We start from the raw sequence: 18,227 nt of genomic DNA, 5'->3' as shown, positions 1-18,227 counted from the left end.
CGGGAGGGAATGTAGAAGTTGAGTCTGTTGTTCAGGTAGGTGGGTCCGGCATCGTGTAGTGCCTTTTGCGCGTGGGTGAGGAGTTTAAAGGTGATCCTCTTGTCCACGGGGAGCCAGTGGAGTTCCTTCAGGTGGTGGGAGATGTGGCATCGGCGGGGTATGTCGAGGATCAGGCAGGCGGATGCGTTCTGGATGCATTGGAGTTGTTGGATGTCCTTTGTTGGGATGCCTGTGTAGAGTGCGTTGCCGTAGTCAAGTCTGCAACTGACGAGGGCTTGGGTCACCGTCTTTCTGGTTTCCGTCGGGATCCACTTGAAGATTCTGCGGAGCACGCAGAGGGTGTTAAAACAGGATGAGGAGACTAAGTTGACCTGTTTGGACATGGTGAGAGCGTAATCAAGGATGAAGCCGAGGTTGCATGCGTGGTTGGCTGGAGTGGGTGGGGGGCCCAGAGCGGAGGGCCACTAAGAGTCGTCCCAGGCCGAGGGGGAGCGACTGAGGATGAGGACTTCGTCTTGTCGGAGTTTAGTTTCAGGCGGCTGTTTCTCATCCATTCGGCGATGGATTTCAGTCCCTCGTGGAGGTTGGCTTTGGCGGTGTGTGGATCTTTAGTGAGGGAAAGGACGAGCTGGGTGTCATCGGCGTAAGAGAGGATGCTGAGGCTGTGTTGGCGGGCCAGGTGTGCGAGTGGTGCCATGTATACGTTGAACAGCGTTGGGCTTAGTGAGGAGCCTTGGGGGACGCCGCAGATGAGGTTGGTGGCTTCGGAGCGGAAGGGTGAGAGTCAGACTCTCTGGGTTCTACCGGAGAGAAAAGAGGAGATCCAGTTGAGGGCTTTGTCTTGAATTCCGGCTTCGTGGAGGTGAGTTAGTAGGGTGCGGTGGCAGACCGTATCGAAGGCGGCGGATAGGTCTAGGAGGATCAGGGCTGAAGTTTCGCCGTTGTCCATTTGTTGTCTGATGTCGCCTGTGGCGGCGAGGAGCGCAGTCTCTGTGGTTGCGTCTGAAACCGGATTGGGAGGGGTCTAGGATGGAGTTGTCTTCGAGGTAGTGGGAGAGCTGTGTGTTGACGATCTTCTCGATGACCTTCGCTGGGAAGGGGAGGAGGGAGATCGGTCGGAAGTTTTTGAGGTCGTTGAGGTCAGCCTTGGGTTTCTTGAGGAGGGGTTGGATATCGGCGTGCTTCCAGCTGTCTGGGAAGGTAGCGGTGTTGAAGGAAAGGTTGATGATCTTGCGGAGTTGGGGGGCGATGGTGGCGTCGGCTTTGTTGAAGACGTGATGTGGGCAGGGGTCCAAGGGAGATCCTGAGTGGATGGAGTTCATGGTCTTTAGGGTTTCGGCGTCGTCTACGTGGGTCCAGGTGGTGAGGCGGTCAGCGTGGGAGGGGTGTTGGGGGAGAGGTCTGGCAGAGGTGTGGTGTTGAAGCTGTCGTGGATGGCGGCGATTTTCTGGTAAAAAAAAAGTGGAGACAGCGTCGCAGAGTTTCTGGGATGGTGGGACGTCGTTGACGTTGGCGTTGGGGATGGAGAGCTCCTTCACGATGCAGAAGAGTTCCTTGCTGTTGTGTGCGTTGTTATTTAGGCGTTCTGTGAAGTGGGAGCGTTTGGCGAGTTGGATCAGTTGGTGGTGTTTGCGGCTGGCTTCCTTGTGGGTTGCTAGGCTGTCGGGTGTGCGCTCGAGGATCCATTTTTTCTTGAGTTTCTGGCAGTTGCGTTTGGAGGTGATCAGTTCGTCTGTGAACCAGGCTGCTTTTTTCTTTTCTTGGTTGACGGAGGGTCTCTTGAGTGGTGCTAGGATGTTGGCGCAGTTGAGGATCCACTGTTGGAGGTTGATGGCAGTGGAGTCCGGGTCGGTGGGGTCGGGTGGTGCGTTCTTGGCGAGGGTGCTGGTTAGTTGGTCTTCGGTGACTTTTCCCCAGCGGTGGAGAGGTGGTAGTGGGATGCAGTGGTGTTTGGTGTTTTTCTTGAAAGTGAAATGGACGCAGTGGTGGTCGGTCCAGTGGAGTTCGGAGGTGTGGCTGAATGAGATGTGGTTGCTTGCAGTGAAGAGTGGGTCAAGGGTGTGACCGGCGATGTGGGTGGGTGTGTTGACCAGTTGTCTGAGTCCGAGGTTGGAGAGGTTGGTGGTCAAAGATGCGGTGTTGGCGTCGTTGTTGTTCTCCAGGTGGAAGTTGAGGTCTCCCAGGAGGATGTAGTCCGTAGAAGCGAGGGCGTGGGTGCTTTTGAGGTCGGCGATGGTGTCACTGAAGGGGGCTCTTGGTCCTGGAGGTCGGAATATGAGGGTTCCTCTGAGGGTAGTGTTGTGGTCCGTGTGGATCTGGAAGTGGAGGTGTTCTGCTGTCTTGAGGGTGTCATCCGTGTGGGTGTAGATCTTGTGGGTGGATTAGTGGACGATGGCTATCCCTCCACCGATTCCGTTGGTGCGATCTCTTCTGGTGATCTTGTAGCCGCCAGGGATGGCGATGGCGATGTCTGGGGCCGAGGAGTCGTTCCACCAGGTTTCGGTCAGGAAGGCTACGCCTGGGGCGGTGGTGTCGAGCAGGTCCCAGAGCTCAATGGCGTGCTTTCGTGCGGAGCGTGTGTTGAGGAGGATGCAGTGCAGGTGGTTGGTGTTGATTGTTGCAGGCTTTGTTGTTCTGTTGCAGGTGAAGTTGCACGTGCGGCAGGAGAAGGGTCCTTTGCTGTGCTTCGGGGTGGCCTGGAAGCAGGCTGTGGAGGAGCCAGGGTTAAGGTCGAGGAGTTCGCTGGCCGAGTAGCGAAGGCTGTTGGTGCAGAGGCGTGAGGACCAGGGGGGGTGGCGCTGGGTGCAGTCCAGGCGCGGATGGGTGCAGACGGGCTTGCCTCTGGCACGCCAGCGGCGCGCCCGCTGCACGGACGCGCAGCGCCAGCCACTAAGAAGGGAGGGGGAGGGAGGAGCAGCTGCGAGGCGGGAGGGAGCGGCGAATGGGGGCGGGAGGGGGGCGGGACCGCAGGAAGGCAGCGGCAGTGAGAAAACGGCAAGTGGGAGCGCACAGGCGGCGAAACTAGGAAAAACAAGGCAAAATGGCAAAAGTAAGGCACAAAAGTCAGACACAAGTCAAAACAGTCACAAAATACGATAAATGGCACAACAAAACAATCGGAATACAGCAATCAGAGGGGGCACAGATGGGGGCAAGAGCGCAAGGAGGCAAGGCGCTGAGCAGTAGAAAAACACTTACATATACGGCGAAAAGCGGCAGAGAGCACACAGGTCTAGCGAAGCTTAGCAGAGCCCACTAGACACGCTCTGGGGGCTCGAACACACTAGCAGTAGCGTGGGCGGGGGTCAGGGGCATGAGACAGCTAGGTGGTGCTGCGGACGTGGGGGGCGAGCTCTAGACCTAAAACAGGTCAGAGGTCGCTCACTCGCGACGCGCATCGCCAGCCATTAAGAAGGGAGGGGGGAGGGAGGAGCAGCTGGGAGGCGGGAGGCGGGAGGGAGCGGCGAATGGGGGCGCGAGGGGGGCGGGGCTGCAGGGAGGCAGCAGCAGTGAGAAAACGGCAAGGGGGAGCGCACAGGCGGCGAAACCAGGAAAAACAAGGCAAAATGGCAAAAGTAAGGCACAAAAGTCAGGCACAAGTGAAAACAGTCACAAAATACGATAAATGGCACAACAAAATAATCGGAATACAGCAATCAGAGGGGGCACAGATGGGGGCAAGAGCTCAAGGAGGCAAGGCGCTGAGCAGTAGAAAAACACTTACATATACGGCGAAAAGCGGCAGAGAGCACACGGGTCTAGCGAAGCTTAGCAGAGCCCACTAGACACGCTCTGTGGGCTCGAACACTCTAGCAGTAGCGTGGGCGGGGGTCAGGGGCACGAGAAAGCAAGGTGGTGCTGCGGACGTGGGGTGCGAGCTCTAGACATAAAACAAGTCAGAGGTCGCTCACTCGCGACGCGCAGCGCCAGCCATTAAGAAGGGAGGGGGAGGGAGGAGCAGCTGGGAGGCGGGAGGCGGGAGGGAGCGGCGAATGGGGGCGCGAGGGGGGCGGGCCACAGGGAGGCAGCGGCAGTGAGAAAACGGCAAGGGGGAGCGCACAGGCGGCGAAACCAGGAAAAACAAGGCAAAATGGCAAAAGTAAGGCACAAAAGTCAGCCACAAGTCAAAACAGTCACAAAATACGATAAATGGCACAACAAAACAATCGGAATACAGCAATCAGAGGGGGCACAGATGGGGGCAAGAGCGCAAGGAGGCAAGGCGCTGAGCAGTAGAAAAACACTTACATATATGGCGAAAAGCAGCAGAGAGCACACGGGTCTAGCGAAGCTTAGCAGAGCCCACTAGACACGCTCTGGGGGCTCGAACACGCTAGCAGCAGTGTGGGCGGGGGTCAGGGGCACGAGACAGCAAGGTGGTGCTGCAGACGTGGGGGGCGAGCTCTAGACCTAAAACAGGTCAGACACACTGTCTGAAAGTCATCTTGAAATGAGAGCCTCCCACAAAGTGCAGAAAGATCCTAAAAGTTGGTTTTGTCTTTTGTATCTGTTAGACACTGCTTTGGTGGTTGACTGGGGTATGAGCCCTGGTAAAGCAGCAACCATAATCCTAGTCATGGTATGTCAGGCATATCCCAGAATAACCTGTGCTTATCCTCTGGCAGTTTAGCACAGAGCAGTCATTCTTAATTTAGAGGCAATGTTTAAAGTACACAGTAAAACAGTGAAAACACCAAACAAAAGAATTCCACACCAAGTTAGTAAAATAGATATGAATTTAATAAAACATGACCAAAATGACAAAAATCTAAATCGTAAGACTAGGAATATTGAGCATTAGGTTTTATGTAACAAATAGTTTTAAGAAGCACAAGCACTATTGGGATATCTGGTCACGCTGGACTGGAACAAAGCCAAAAGCAGCTATTTTGGGTTATCCCATCAAAGGGTCAGTGGGCTTCCTTTTAATTGTGTCTGTTCTCTTGCTAAGAGATGCTTTTCAGCCTCCTGAACACTGGTGGTTCCAGGGAAAGAAGCAACGTTACTACAACCAGACTCTCCTTACTTGGGAGTCTTGAACTTACCTCTGTGTTCTGGCCAACAGGACACTCTTTTAGGGTTACAAAAGCTCCTCCCTTGTTGGATTTTCTTTCTTTCTGAGGTGTAATTTATTCTTGGCTCTAACTTGTGCTTTTCTATTCAGGCATTTGGGGTTTCTTTTCTTAGGACATCTAGGGTAAGTAAGGTTACCTGTTGCTGCTTTGCTGTCACATGTTTAAGCTGGGTTAGTTCACCTTAGACAAGCACTCTCATAAGACTCGGCATGTCTCTGCTGAGCAACACCTGCATAGAGTACAATGGGATAATCCTGGTCACTTCGCTCCTTCTTTGTTAGGAGCACATCACAAGGGGTTGGTGCAAAGATTGTCAGGAATTTTAAAAGGCAGCAAGATAGACCAATCTCACTTATTTTCATCAATCCTCTGAGGACTCCCAACTGTCAGTCTCCTCCATTCACATCTACCATCATTGGCATCACTTGATTATGTCAAAGAAAATGTTGCGTTTCCCTCAGAATCCTCTTCTAAAGGGAAATATATTCTGAAAGAGGATTTCGAGCCTGTCATTTCTTACCTTTCTATATTCTGAAGGACGGTTTGGATCCTATTATTTCTTACCTTTCCTCAATCTACAGCTTCTGTAGGATGTGGATAAACTCTGTACGAGTAGTGACTGGTTCATGCAATTCCAATGTCCTTCTGTCCCTAAGGTGTCTGTAATTCCTGCCATACAAAATCTCTTGAAACGTGAATGGAGGGACCCAGATAGGATTTCAGTCCATAGTTTTATGCAGACACTTTGGCCATCATTACAATCCTGGCAGTCGGTGTAAAAGCGCTTGTAATAACGCCAACAAGCCGGCAGTCAACAAAAATGTAATCACGACCATGGCAGAAACCGCCAACATAGACAGCCACTTTAACACTCTGACCGTCACGGCAAAAGCAACAAACACCGCGGCGGACACCTCCAACAGACAGGCAGAACACAATGTACCACCCACACTATTACAAGGCACCAATCCGGCAGCTTTTCCGGGGCTGTACCAATGCCATCAAAAGCACGGCGGAAACAGTCTTTGGAAGGGAAACTACTCATCTCTCGAAACTCAACGAAGAACCAGGATGCCATGCAGCCCGAGTTACAGGTCCTGCCCATGTTGCTGTATCTATTAATACACCACGAAGTGGAAAGAAGGTGGCGACAGTGAGTACTGCACCTAGCACACAGGGGAGGGGAGGAGGGAAAAGAGAGTGACACACACACGGAAAATGCAACACCCCCACCCCCCACCCACAACAACACACACACACACACATATCCAATAACATCACAGATACACCCTGTCACCCCCTGGAAGAACGCAAGGACCAAAAGAAATGAGTGTAGCTAGTGTAATATTCGAACAGTCAGACAGCCCAAGAGAACAGCAAATAAGCAGTATACACAAATATTTACAGAAAGTACACAAGTCCGTACACTGTCTCATGAAATGTCCGTGGACCAGTGGTCCCAAAAAGCATGGGTGAAGCCCACACATGACACCTGCCTCAAAACGGAGAGAACACTGCAGGCCCATCAGGTCGATAAAAAAACAAGCACCTCAGGGGAAGGGGAGGGGGGGCACCTCAGCCGGATGATGGTACGACACCACTGCTCCTCGAGGGGGCTCCATGCCCACTGCTTGCTCCTGTGGAGTGCAAAGCCACAGTCTCTCAAGTGGGTGGTTTGCCCACTGCTTGGTCCTGGGAAGTGCAAGGCCACAGTCTCTCAAGTCTCCCAAGTGGGTGGTTTGCCCACTGCTTGGTCCTGGGGAATGCAAGGCCACAGTCTCTCAAGTCTCTCTAGTGGGTGGTTTGCCCACTGCTTGGTCCTGGGGAGTGCAAGGCCACAGTCTCTCAAGTCTCTCAAATGGGTGGTTTGCCCACTGCTTGGTCCTGGGGAGTGCAAATCCACAGTCTCTCAAGTTGCTGGGTTGCCCACTGCTTGGTCCTGGGGAGTGCAAATCCACAGTCTCTCAAGTAGGTGGTTTGCCCACTGCTTGGTCCTGGGGAGTGCAAAGCCACAGTCTCTCAAGTTGGTGACATGTTCCACTGGTTCTGGAGGGGGCTTTGTGCCCAAAGTGCTTCATTGTGCCAAGGACTGTGTTAGTGGATGCTTCTCTCCACTGGTTCTGGAGGGGGCTTTGTTCCCAGTGATGCTGCACCTGGGGTTTGGCATGTAGGCTTCGTCTCACCTGGGTGTCACAGCCTCGCGATGTACCCAGAACAGGTAGCATGATACTCCATGGAGGCAGACCCACACTCCATCCTGCGGCGACTGAGGCTGCCAATTGCTGGTTCATGTCAGTGCTGGAGATGGTGTCTCAAGAGGCGTGTCCAGGGTCCAGGACGTCACCTGCAGACTCTGAGGGTTGCACACTGGGGATGGGGCCAACGTCCAACAGAGTGGCATCGGTTGTGCACGTGGCGGTGCTGATGGTGGTGCAGTTGGCGGTGGCTGCAGCGGAGATGCTGCCAGTGCTGGCCGTGGTGCAAGTGACTGTTGGGGTGGATGGAGACACCATACCGTCTCCGGCAGCCTCAGATGGCTGATCCTTGGGGAGGATGCTGCAGACTGACGTTGCGGCAGCGGTGGTGCAGGGGGCGGTGCAGGTGGTGGTCAGAGTGGCGGTGGTGACTGTGGTGCATGTGGCTTCCATTCCTGATGATTTAGTGGTCACCAGCCCCTCACCAGGTGACATCATGCCCAGAGACGATGTGCCCTTTGGCTTGTGGCCCTTCCCCATCTTGACAGTTGCTGTAGAGGACCTTGGCACTTCCACTCTGTGTTTCTGCGAGGCCTTGCTGGGTGGGTGGTGTGACTGTCCCCTACTGGAAGCCGGTCCCTTTTTGAGCTTTGCAGGTGGTGGAATAAGGTGGTCCTTCTTTTCTGTTGGTGGCACACTGGCACATCTGACGAGTGCCCCCTTTAACCGCACTGGAGTAGCAGCAACCACAGGGATGCAGATTTGGTGGCTGAGGTGCTGGGCTGGGAGCTAGACATCCTGGCCCTAGGAGAAGGACGGGGGGAGGTGTAGGGAAAAGGTTCAGGTTAGCTAGGTAAGGTTTTTTTGAAACACTGGGACGGGAAGATGGAGGGGGTTTGGTAGTGGAGGAAGCGGTAGGGGTTGTAGGAGGTGTACGTCTGCTGAGTTTGGGTGAAGGTGCATGGGTTGGAGGCTGTTGTGAGGTGGATGGGTGTTGAGTGGGTGTGTGCCTGCGCTTGTGTACTTTGGGAGGAGGTCTCACAGACACACTGGGAGAGGACACAGGGACGTGTGAATGGTAGTGGGGGTGGTGATTGCACGTGAGCGGTGTGTAGTGATGGGCGTGCTGGTGATGGAGGTAGTGGCTGAGGATGTAGTGCATGCAGGTGTGAGTGGAGACGAGACTGGGAGGGAGGTGGAGGACGTGGAGGAGGGGGACACAGTGGAGGCAGTGGATGTTGGTGTGTTTGCATGGGTATGGTGCTTGTGTGAGTGCTTATGTTTTCCTGAGCAACTTTTATATGTTGATGTGTGTGTTTATGCTGGTCTGATGGTGTGCTTGGGATACGCTGAGGTGGAGGGGATTGGGTCTGGGTAGTGCTCTCTGTTGGGCCACGACAATAGAATGAATGCCCTACCGGTATTCATTTGTTTGCTGCAAATGCCTCTCGACACCCTGGATGGCATTCAGAATGGTTGACTGCCCAACAGTGAGGGATCTCAGGAGGTCAATAGCCTCCTCACTGAGGGAAGCAGGGCTGACTGAGCAGGGCCTGATGTGCCTGGGGCGAAGGATATGCCCACCCTCCTGGGTGAGCGGGCACAGGGAACACACTGAGGGGCTGCAGGGAGGGCAGTGCTGGTAGGGGGGGTGGCGGCTGTACCTGTTGTTGTGGTGGGCACAGAGGTGCCCACCACTGCAAGGGAGCTCCCATCAGAGGAGGAGTCTCTGACGCTGGTGTCCCCTCCTGTCCTCGTCGTGGAGCGCCCCTCGCCCTCCATCCCACTGGTGCCTTCACCCTCCGTGGTGTCACCCTCCTGGGCCATGTGGGATGCAGCTCCCTCTGTCTCCGCTGCCTCTGCTCCTCCGCCAGATGATGCTAATGCACACAAGGACAGGGTGACAAAACAAGAAGGGGGGGAAAAGCAGAGGAGACACAAGGTCAATCCCAGCAACACCACTATCGTTGGTGGACACAACACACAGGGAACAGCCCTATGCACTAGGCCGTGCACTAGCAGTTAGTAGGAAAGTCACTTACCCATGGGGGACTATGCCTAACACCATTTGCTGCACACCTGGAACCCACAGGAGCCTGACTAGTTGTAGATGCCCACTACCACTATTGGGGTTGGAGTGCCTCATAGTCTGCATAACAAGGGACATACCCTACCAAGTTTGCCCTGGCCTAGGGGAACCCACAGCCTGAATCCCCCAGCCAGACACCTCGTAAAGCAAGCAGTCAGCTGAATGAGACTGTACTCACCCCCTTGTGGCTGCTGTGATGCCCTCAAGCGCCCATCCAACTCCGGATATGCCTCCGCCAGGATCCAGAACATCAGGGGAGTCATGGTGTGAAGGGCACCCCTTCCACATTGGGAGGCCATCCCAAGCTGGGCCTCTGCCATCTTCTTGCTCCAGCGGCGCAGGTCCTCCCATCTCTTGCGGCAGTGGGTTCTCCGTCTTTAATAGACCCCCATGGTCCACACTTCCTTGACGATGGCACGCTAAATACCCTTCTTCTGGTGGGCGCTGACCTGGAGGAAAGGTACAGGATAAAAGGAAATTACTCTTCCATCCAGGCCATCATACTCATTGCCCACCAGTTCCCTCCCATGCCCTGACGCACATACATTCACCATCCTCACATGGAAGCCTCAGCCACCACCACATGTATCTTCCATCCACACCACTCCATACAATCATGGCCCACGCATCATGCTCACAGTGTACTCACCTGTTTGTCTGGCGTACCGTAGAGTAGTGTGTACTGGGGGAGGACCCCATCCACCAGTTTGTCCAACTCCTCCACGGTGAATGCAGGGTCCCTTTCCCTAGACACATGAGCCATTGTCGCTTCCAGACTGAGGTCACAGCAGCACTTGCAGTGTAGGTCTTCTCCTGTTGAAGGTCAGTTATCAAGTGAGTGAACAGATAGAAAATGGCGGTCACGTCCGCGGCGGTGCGTACCGTCACTGCCGGCATACATCGTCATTGGCTCCTGGAACCCATAGGGCCCAATGATAACCAATGCTAAATTGTGCGGCGGTCTTCGACCGCCTACCGCGACGCTGCACAACGCCAGCGCAGTTACCTCATTTCCCCTTGTCCCTCCTTACAGGTCAGGCAGCTGCCATTTCAGGGGGGCACATGGCATGGCACCTAACTGTGTCACAGCACAGTTTGGCAGAAATACGGACAAACTACGCCACACATGGATTTACTCACATTACTGCAAAAACACTTGTGCAACCTCTGTGGTACATGACCCTCTGCTCACCATTCTCATCCATAGGGCACATCGGCTGGGGCAGATGATGAGATGGCGTCATCCTCCGGTGTACAGACCACTGGTGGACCTGTCGACAATGGAAGACAGACACATCATTATCACCTACAGACCTGATCGTTCCACAATCCAAGCACTGTGTGCCCAATTGGAGCCAGACCTGATGTCAGCCATCTGCCATCACACAGGAATCCCCCCTCTAGTGCAGGTCCTGTCAGTGCTCCATTTCCTGGCAAGTGGCTCCTTTCAAACTACAGTGGCCATGGCATCAGGGATGTCTCAGCCAATGTTTTCTAACATGTTGACCAGAGTGTTGTCAGCCCTGCTGAAACACATGTGCAGCTACATTGTTTTCCCCCAGGTGGAGGATTTGCCCACAGTGAAAGCTGACTTCTATGTCCTGGGACATATCCCCAACATAATTGGTGCCATTGATGGTACACATGTGGCATTTGTCCCCCCTGCAGAAATGAACAGGTGTACAGAAATCGAAAAAGCTACCATTCTGTGAATGAGCAGATGGTGTGTTTGGCAGACCAGTACATCTCTCATGTGAATGCCAAGTATCCTGGCTCTGTGCATGATGCTTACATTTTGAGGAATAGCAGTATCCCTTATGTGATGGGCCAACTCCAGAGGCACTGGGTGTGGCTAATAGGTGAGCCCAGGTCCCCACACAGTATGAATAGGTGTCTGGGTATGGGGTAGGCACTAATGGTTAGTGTGTGTCTAATAGATTTCTGGTTACCCCAGCCTATCATGGCTACTGACCCCAGTGAGGAATGCCAGGACAAGGGCAGAGGAACACTACAATGAGGCACAAGGGAGAACTAGGCGTATTATTGAGAGGGCTTTCGGCCTCCTGAAGGCTGGATTCCGGTGCCTCCATCTAACAGGTGGCTCCCTATACTGCTCACCAAAGAAGGTGTGCCAGATAATGGTGGCATGATGCATGTTACACAACCTGGCTTTGCGACGCCAGGTGCCTTTTCTGCAGGAGGATGGGCCTGATGATGGTATTGTGGCAGCTGTGGAGCCTGTGGACAGTGAGGAAGAGGAGGCAGGGAAAGAAGATATTGACAACCGAGCCAACATCATCATGCATTACTTCCAGTGACACACAGGTAATAGACTGGCACTGCTCATCTCATATCTGACTACTGTAGGACATTGTATAAGTCAGCCTCTTAACCTCTCTGTATGGACACTGACAGTTCACTTTGGCTTTCAATTTAACAGATCTGAGTACCTCATTCTGCCTTCAACTATATTTACTGCTGCCCACAACTGTCATACGATGGTATGTGCAAATTAACATTTTCATTGATATTTGTGGATGAAGTTGTAATTATGCATTTGTGAAAGTACAGACTGACTCCAGATTGGTTTGTGATTCAAGGGTGTTTATTTATGGCCTAATGTGTATAGGGGTATGTGGAAGGGGCTGGGGTGATGGTGGAGGAAGGTCCATACTAGAGTCCAGTCTCTCGGTATCACAGGTGCATTGTCCAATGGGGCATAGGAAGAGGAGCAATGTCAGTTCAAGGTGAACAGGGTGACAGAGTGGGACACAATGGTGACAATCAAGAGAGTCTTATTTCCTGGCGGGGATCTTGGCAATGTTCTCTGTCTTCTGCCTTGTTCGCAGGGACCGTTTGCAGGGTGGTTCTTCTTCTGCAGGGGGTGGGGTGCTGGTTGCCTGTTGGCCCTATGGCGGGACCTCCTGTTCACTAGTGCCGGCGGACATGGAAGGCTGTTCATCGTTTGGGCTGGTGCCAGGGGACCGTGGTAAGCCACTGTCTCCCTCATGGTGTTGGCCATGTCTGCCAGCACCCTTGCAATGGTGACCAGGGTGGTGTTAATGGACTTCAAGTCCTCCCTGATCCCCAGGTACTGTCCCTCCTGCAGCCTCTGGGTCTTCTGAAACTTGGCCAGTACCATGCCCATGGTCTCCTGGGAATGGTGGTATGCTCCCATGATGTTTGATAGTGCCTCGTGGAGAGTCGGTTCTCTGGGCTTGTCCTTCCCCCGTCGCACAACAGCCCTCCCAGCTTCCCTGTTATCGGGTGCCTCTGTCCCCTGAACTGTGTGCCCACTGCCACTGACCCCAGGTCCCTGATTTGCTTGGGTTAGTGGGTTTGCCTGCGGTCCCTGTAGTGGTGGACACACTGCTAATTGACGTGCCCTGGGGAAAGTGGCATGGGCCCACTGGGTGGGTGCTGTGGTGGTGTTTCCTGAGGGGGGAGGTTCTGTGGTGGGTTGGGACTGTGGCAGGGGAACCGACGGTCCAGAGGTCCCTGATGGGCCGGGCTGGTCATCTTGATCCAGGCGTGCAGAGCTGCTGTTTTCACTGTGGGCCTCTTCTGTGGGGGGACTGGATATGGCTGGCACCTCCTGTCCGGTGACGTTGGGTAGGGGTCCTTTTGGAGTGTAAATGCATTGTTATTGTATCTGTGTGTGCCATTGTGTGCAAAGGGTGTATTTCCCTCTATTACTGTTCTTGCAATATTGCCTTGGCCCTTGTGTGAGTGGTGATTGTGTGCCCTGGGTGCGTCTCTCCTTTGGACATGCTTTGGTGATGGGTGTCCATGCAGGTCTGTGATGGGTGTCCATGCATTGGTGTAACATGCAGGTCTTGGTATTGGGATGGGTGGGTTGTGATAGTGGGGTATATGTGAGGTGTGGAGTGATGGGTGCAAGGGTAGGGGTAGGAGTTTGTGGTAGCATGCAGGTAGGGTGGGGGATATAGTAGTAATGATTTGACTTACCAGAGTCTTCCTGCTACTCCTGCGAGGCCCTCAGAATGCATGATTGCAAAGACCTGCTCCTCCTATGTTGTTAGTTGTGGGGGAGGAGGTGGGGGTCCACTGCCAGTCCTCTGTACGGCTACCTGGTGTCTGGATACCACGGAACGTACCTTCCCCCGTAGGTCGTTCCACCTCTTCCTGATGTCATCCTGTGTTCTTGGATGCTGTCCCACTGCGTTGACCCTGTCGACAATTCTCCGCCATAGTTCCATCTTCCTAGCAATGGATGTCTGCCGCACCTGTGATCCAAATAACTGTGGCTCTACCCGGATGATTTCCTCCACCATGACTCTGAGCTCCTCCTCAGAAAACATGGGGTGTCTTTGAGGTGCCATGATGTGGTGTGAGTGATGTGTGAACTGATGTGTGGGGCTGATGTTTTGGGGTGTGTGGTGTTTTGTGCGTGGATGGTGTATGAGTGATGCTGTTGTTTGCCTCTGGATGCTGCTGTGGTCTTTGCTTTTCTGTCTCTCTGCTTCTTCAAAACTTTTTGTTGTAAGGGGTTGTGGGTAATGTGGGTGTGTGTTTTATATTGGATTGGGTGTGTGGGTGTGGTGGGTGTATGTGTGGCAGGTGTGTGTATTTTGAATTGTCCAATGTGGTTGTGTTTTGTAAGTGTGCATGTATTTTGAGCGCGGCGGTGTGTACTGCCAATGGTTTTCCGCGGTTGAATGACCGCTGCATTGATTCGTGGGTAGTGATAGTGTGGGCGTATTCCTGTTGGCGTAACAATGTGGAATTTGGTACCGCCAATTTATCACTGACCTTTGGTGTGGTGGACCTGTGTGGATGTCTGTATTGTGGAGGATTTCTCAGTGTGTGTCATAATACCCATAGCGGATTTCCACTGTGGACACGGTATGTTGGCGGCCTTCGGCACGGTGGTCAGCGGACTTTAACGCTAGGGTTGTAATGAGGGCCTTTATCCTGTAGCACAGGGAGAAACTGAACTCTCTCAGGCCTGATTCTTGACAATCTCTTTTCTAATTTGACTGGGAAACACTCCTTACTTACAGAGGATATAACCTTGACTCATCCTATGGAATAAGAAGGTGGAGGCACATCTTAAAGGAGCCCACGCTGGCCTCAGACTTTTTTACATTCTGAGATTTATGCAGTTTTGACTTCCCAGTCATTAGTTAAGGATTCCTAATCCCTATCTTCTGCAGTCCAGGGAGGTGAGGATTGTTTGCAGTTATTTGTGCATATGAAAATCAATGCTAAATTCCTTTCAGATATTAAATATGGTAATTTGAGAGCTTCTGCGAGGGCTTTGTTAAATTCTGTGACAGCCACACGTCATCTGCATTTGGGCAAATGGAAGATTGAAACAGCGCAAAATAAGTGTTTCTTGAGAATGCCTTTCTCTAGTAATCATTTGCTTACAGATGAATTCAAACTTACTGAACAAAACAAAAAGGTTGGTGTTCTGGCAGATAAAGTTCTGATTTTTACAGGCATTTAGGGTGGATTTTCAGCAGAATCGTTCCTGCTTTTATCGTAAGTCTTCTCAGGTGTATGGTGCTATTTATTCAACAACAAGAAAGTGGGCCTCAAGCCTACCTCCTGACAAGACCACCCCTTCATTAACCTTGGTGAGGGTCATCCCTAACTGTTTTAGGACATTTGCAGAACTAAGATTTGCAACAACTGGGTAATTAAAACTGTGTCACAGGGTTAGTAGGTGACTCAAGAATTTCAGGAGCCTAATTTTTTCCAGACTCAGTGGCCCAGGGATTTGTCAAGAGAGGGACCGTGGAGGAGATAATTTCTTCTTTGCTGAGGAAGAGAGCCATCATCAAGGTACCTCCTCAGGAGAGTGGTTTGGCTGACTATTCTTGAGTCTTTCTGGTCCAGTAAGTCACTGGTAACATTTGTATGATTATAGAACTTCAGTTCTTCAACAATTTAATTCAGAGAATTCATTTAAAAATCAATACAATCCAACAGGTAATCCCTTTTGTCTCTAAAGGGGACTGTTTGACAAAGATAGACCTTCATGATCCATACCTGCATGTTCCAGTGGCTAGAGTTTCCCAGAGATTCCTAAGGTTTGCATTGGGCCTGTACCACTGGCAGTTCTGGATACTTCCTTCCGGCCTCAAGTCCTCTCTGCGTATTTTAACAAAGATCCTGGCTCCTGTAATTGGTCTTCTTCATTCAGAGGGTGTCATCACCCATCCTTACTTGGACATTTTGTTAATCCATGCCCCACTCTTTACAAAAGGCCCTCTCAGATACAAAGAAGACTGTGGTGACCCTGCAGCAATTTGGGTTTCTTATAAATCATCTGAAATACCTGCTGGTGCTGTCTCAAATAGTGGACTACATTGGGATGCTCTTTGACACAGAGGTGGGGATGGTGATTCCTCCTGAGTCTAGGTGTGTAAAGCTATGAGCTCCTGTTCAGTTCTTGCTCCAGAAGGCAGAAGAATCAGAAAGGTACTGGCTATAGCTCCGAGACCATATGGTAAGCTTTTGGTCCTCTTGCTTGGTTTTCTGGGGTCTTGTTTACCTTTGGATATTCACTGTTTCTTTTTCTTTTAGGCTGCTACCTTGGCCATCATTCTGTGGGCTCGCCTTCACATAGTGGTTGATCACCTCCTGCTCCAGTGACATTCCACACAGGAGAATTTCAACACTATGATACCAGGGTCCTTCGCAGTTCAGCTGGAACTTCAGTGGTGGTTGACGCTTTCCTGGAGAGGGGTACCTCCTGCACATATAATTCTTACAACCAACACAAGCAGTCTGGGCTGGGTGGCAGTTTTGGGGCACTGTAAGTCACAGGGTGTTTGGATTGTGTGGGAAAGCAGTCATTCCTTCCATTAGAGGAAACATAGGGTAGTTTGGAATGTTCAAGTGTATTTTGCTCCCCTACTGAGGAATTAGGCCATTTTGGTGCTAGTTGAAAATCAGGTGGTGACTTCTTACATTATTCACCAGTTTGATACCGGGTACTCCTCGCTCAACAGTCTGGACCTCCAAATTTGTTCCTGAGTGGAGTCCAGTCTCTTCAGACTCCAAGCAACACACATCCAAGGTATTCTCAATTCTCAGGCCGACTACTTGGGCCATGCTTTCCACCCTTCTCAGAAATTTGTCTTAGGCCACCAGGTTTTTCACCAGACTTATTCCAGATGGAGCATTCTGGGAGTGGACCTGTTTTCTTCTTCTGAGAATGCCAAAGTTCCTCTCATTTTTACACAATTCCAGACTCCAGGAGCAGGGAGTGTCAATACTCTGTCTAGGCCCTGGCTCCCAGGTCTCCTTTGTGCCTTTCCTCCTATCTCCCTCATTCCAACGTTTCTGGCATGAGACAGTCAGAGGAGATGATTCCTCCTTAGTTGAGTCAGGCAACCTTGGTTCTCTCTCCTTCTGCCACTGGCCCTTGGGAGGGAATTGGTTCTTCTTCTCTCCCCCTCCCCTTTGAGCTAGCCTGTCCTTCTTTCTCAGACTTTGGCATGGTTGCAACTTTTGGTTTGGAGGTTGAGCAGGAAGGATATTTGAAGAAAGGTCTCTCAGATTCAGCGTCACATTCTCTGCAGTCTTCTAAACTACCTTCCACAAATAAAGCATAGGAACACCTTTGGAAATATTTTGACCTTTGGTGTAGAAAAAGATCTTTGTCTTCTGTTTCCACTCCGGCTAAAGTTATATTGCAGTTCCTTCAAAAGGGGTGTGACAAGGGACTTTCAGCCTCTACAATCAAACCCCAATGACTTTCCATCAAGACTTTCAGGTCTCCTTGGGACTGTTTATCCTCCATTGAACTCCTGGCCTCTAAAGTATTTAAGGGTTTTCAAATGTTGCGGTCTAGATAGAGTTTATTCCCTTTTTCCTTAATCGCACCTCCCTTTAGTTCTGTCTCTCCTACAGGGTGATCCTTATTAAACTTTAAATGAGTTGAACCACAAACTTTTCATTTTTAAAGTGTTTTTTCTTGATAGCCATTACATTGGCAAGAAGGATGGGTGAACCAAATCATCTGGCATGCTGTTCCCTTTACTTGAGAGTTTTTGAGGAAAGGGTTGTGTTATCTATCTATCAGTAGTTTCTTCCTAAAGTCAATACTTCATTACATCATGACCAGGAGATTGTGTTACCAATTCTCCCAAATGAGGATACGTCTTTGAACTCTCCCGCCTTGCTCCTTAATGTAGTCTGGACCCTTAAGATGTATCTTTCCCGTTCTGTAGAGTTCAGCCAGTCTCAATGTTTGTTTGTTAATATGGTCCTGTGAAAATGGGTGAGAAATCAACTTTCTCTACTTTGGCCAGATGGGTCAAGACCATTATTTTTTCAGCTTCTGCAGCCTATAGTCTAGATATGTTGAGGGAAACAAAGCTCACTCTACCAGGGGCATGGCATTCTTGTTGGCTGAGTGGTCTGGTATCTCTATTAAATATATTTGTAGATTTGCTGTATGATCTCCACCTTTATCTCCTCATTGTAGGCTGAATGTTGCTCAGGGATCCAACCTTGCTTTTGGTTCCCATGTCTTACAAGTGCCTCTGAATGAATAGTGTGGAGCTTGTTTATTCTGTCATATCCTGTACTTTTCTGGTTTTCTGCATTGTTACAAAATAGTTGAATTGAATGACAATACAATTCTTCTGTCAGTTTCTCTGGTTCTGTGGTTCTTTTCTCTTGCATTTCTGGATGCTGCTGAAAAATTGATTGTTTGTCAATCACTCCATTAGAAAGAAATAGGACTATATTAGGAAGATGAGAATGTAATGCCTAGATTCCTCTTGATAATCTGCATTACTCAGATTCTTCCTTATTCGTACCATTCCTTTTGGCCCTTCTTACCCCCCTTCCTTTCAGCAGCACTCTCGGGCTTTTTTAAATGACTAG

The sequence above is a fragment of the Pleurodeles waltl genome, chromosome 5 (assembly GCF_031143425.1).
Source record: "Pleurodeles waltl isolate 20211129_DDA chromosome 5, aPleWal1.hap1.20221129, whole genome shotgun sequence".
NCBI lineage: Eukaryota > Metazoa > Chordata > Amphibia > Caudata > Salamandridae > Pleurodeles > Pleurodeles waltl.
The sequence above is the reverse complement of the archived record's forward strand: the minus strand, read 5'-3'. Positions refer to the sequence as shown.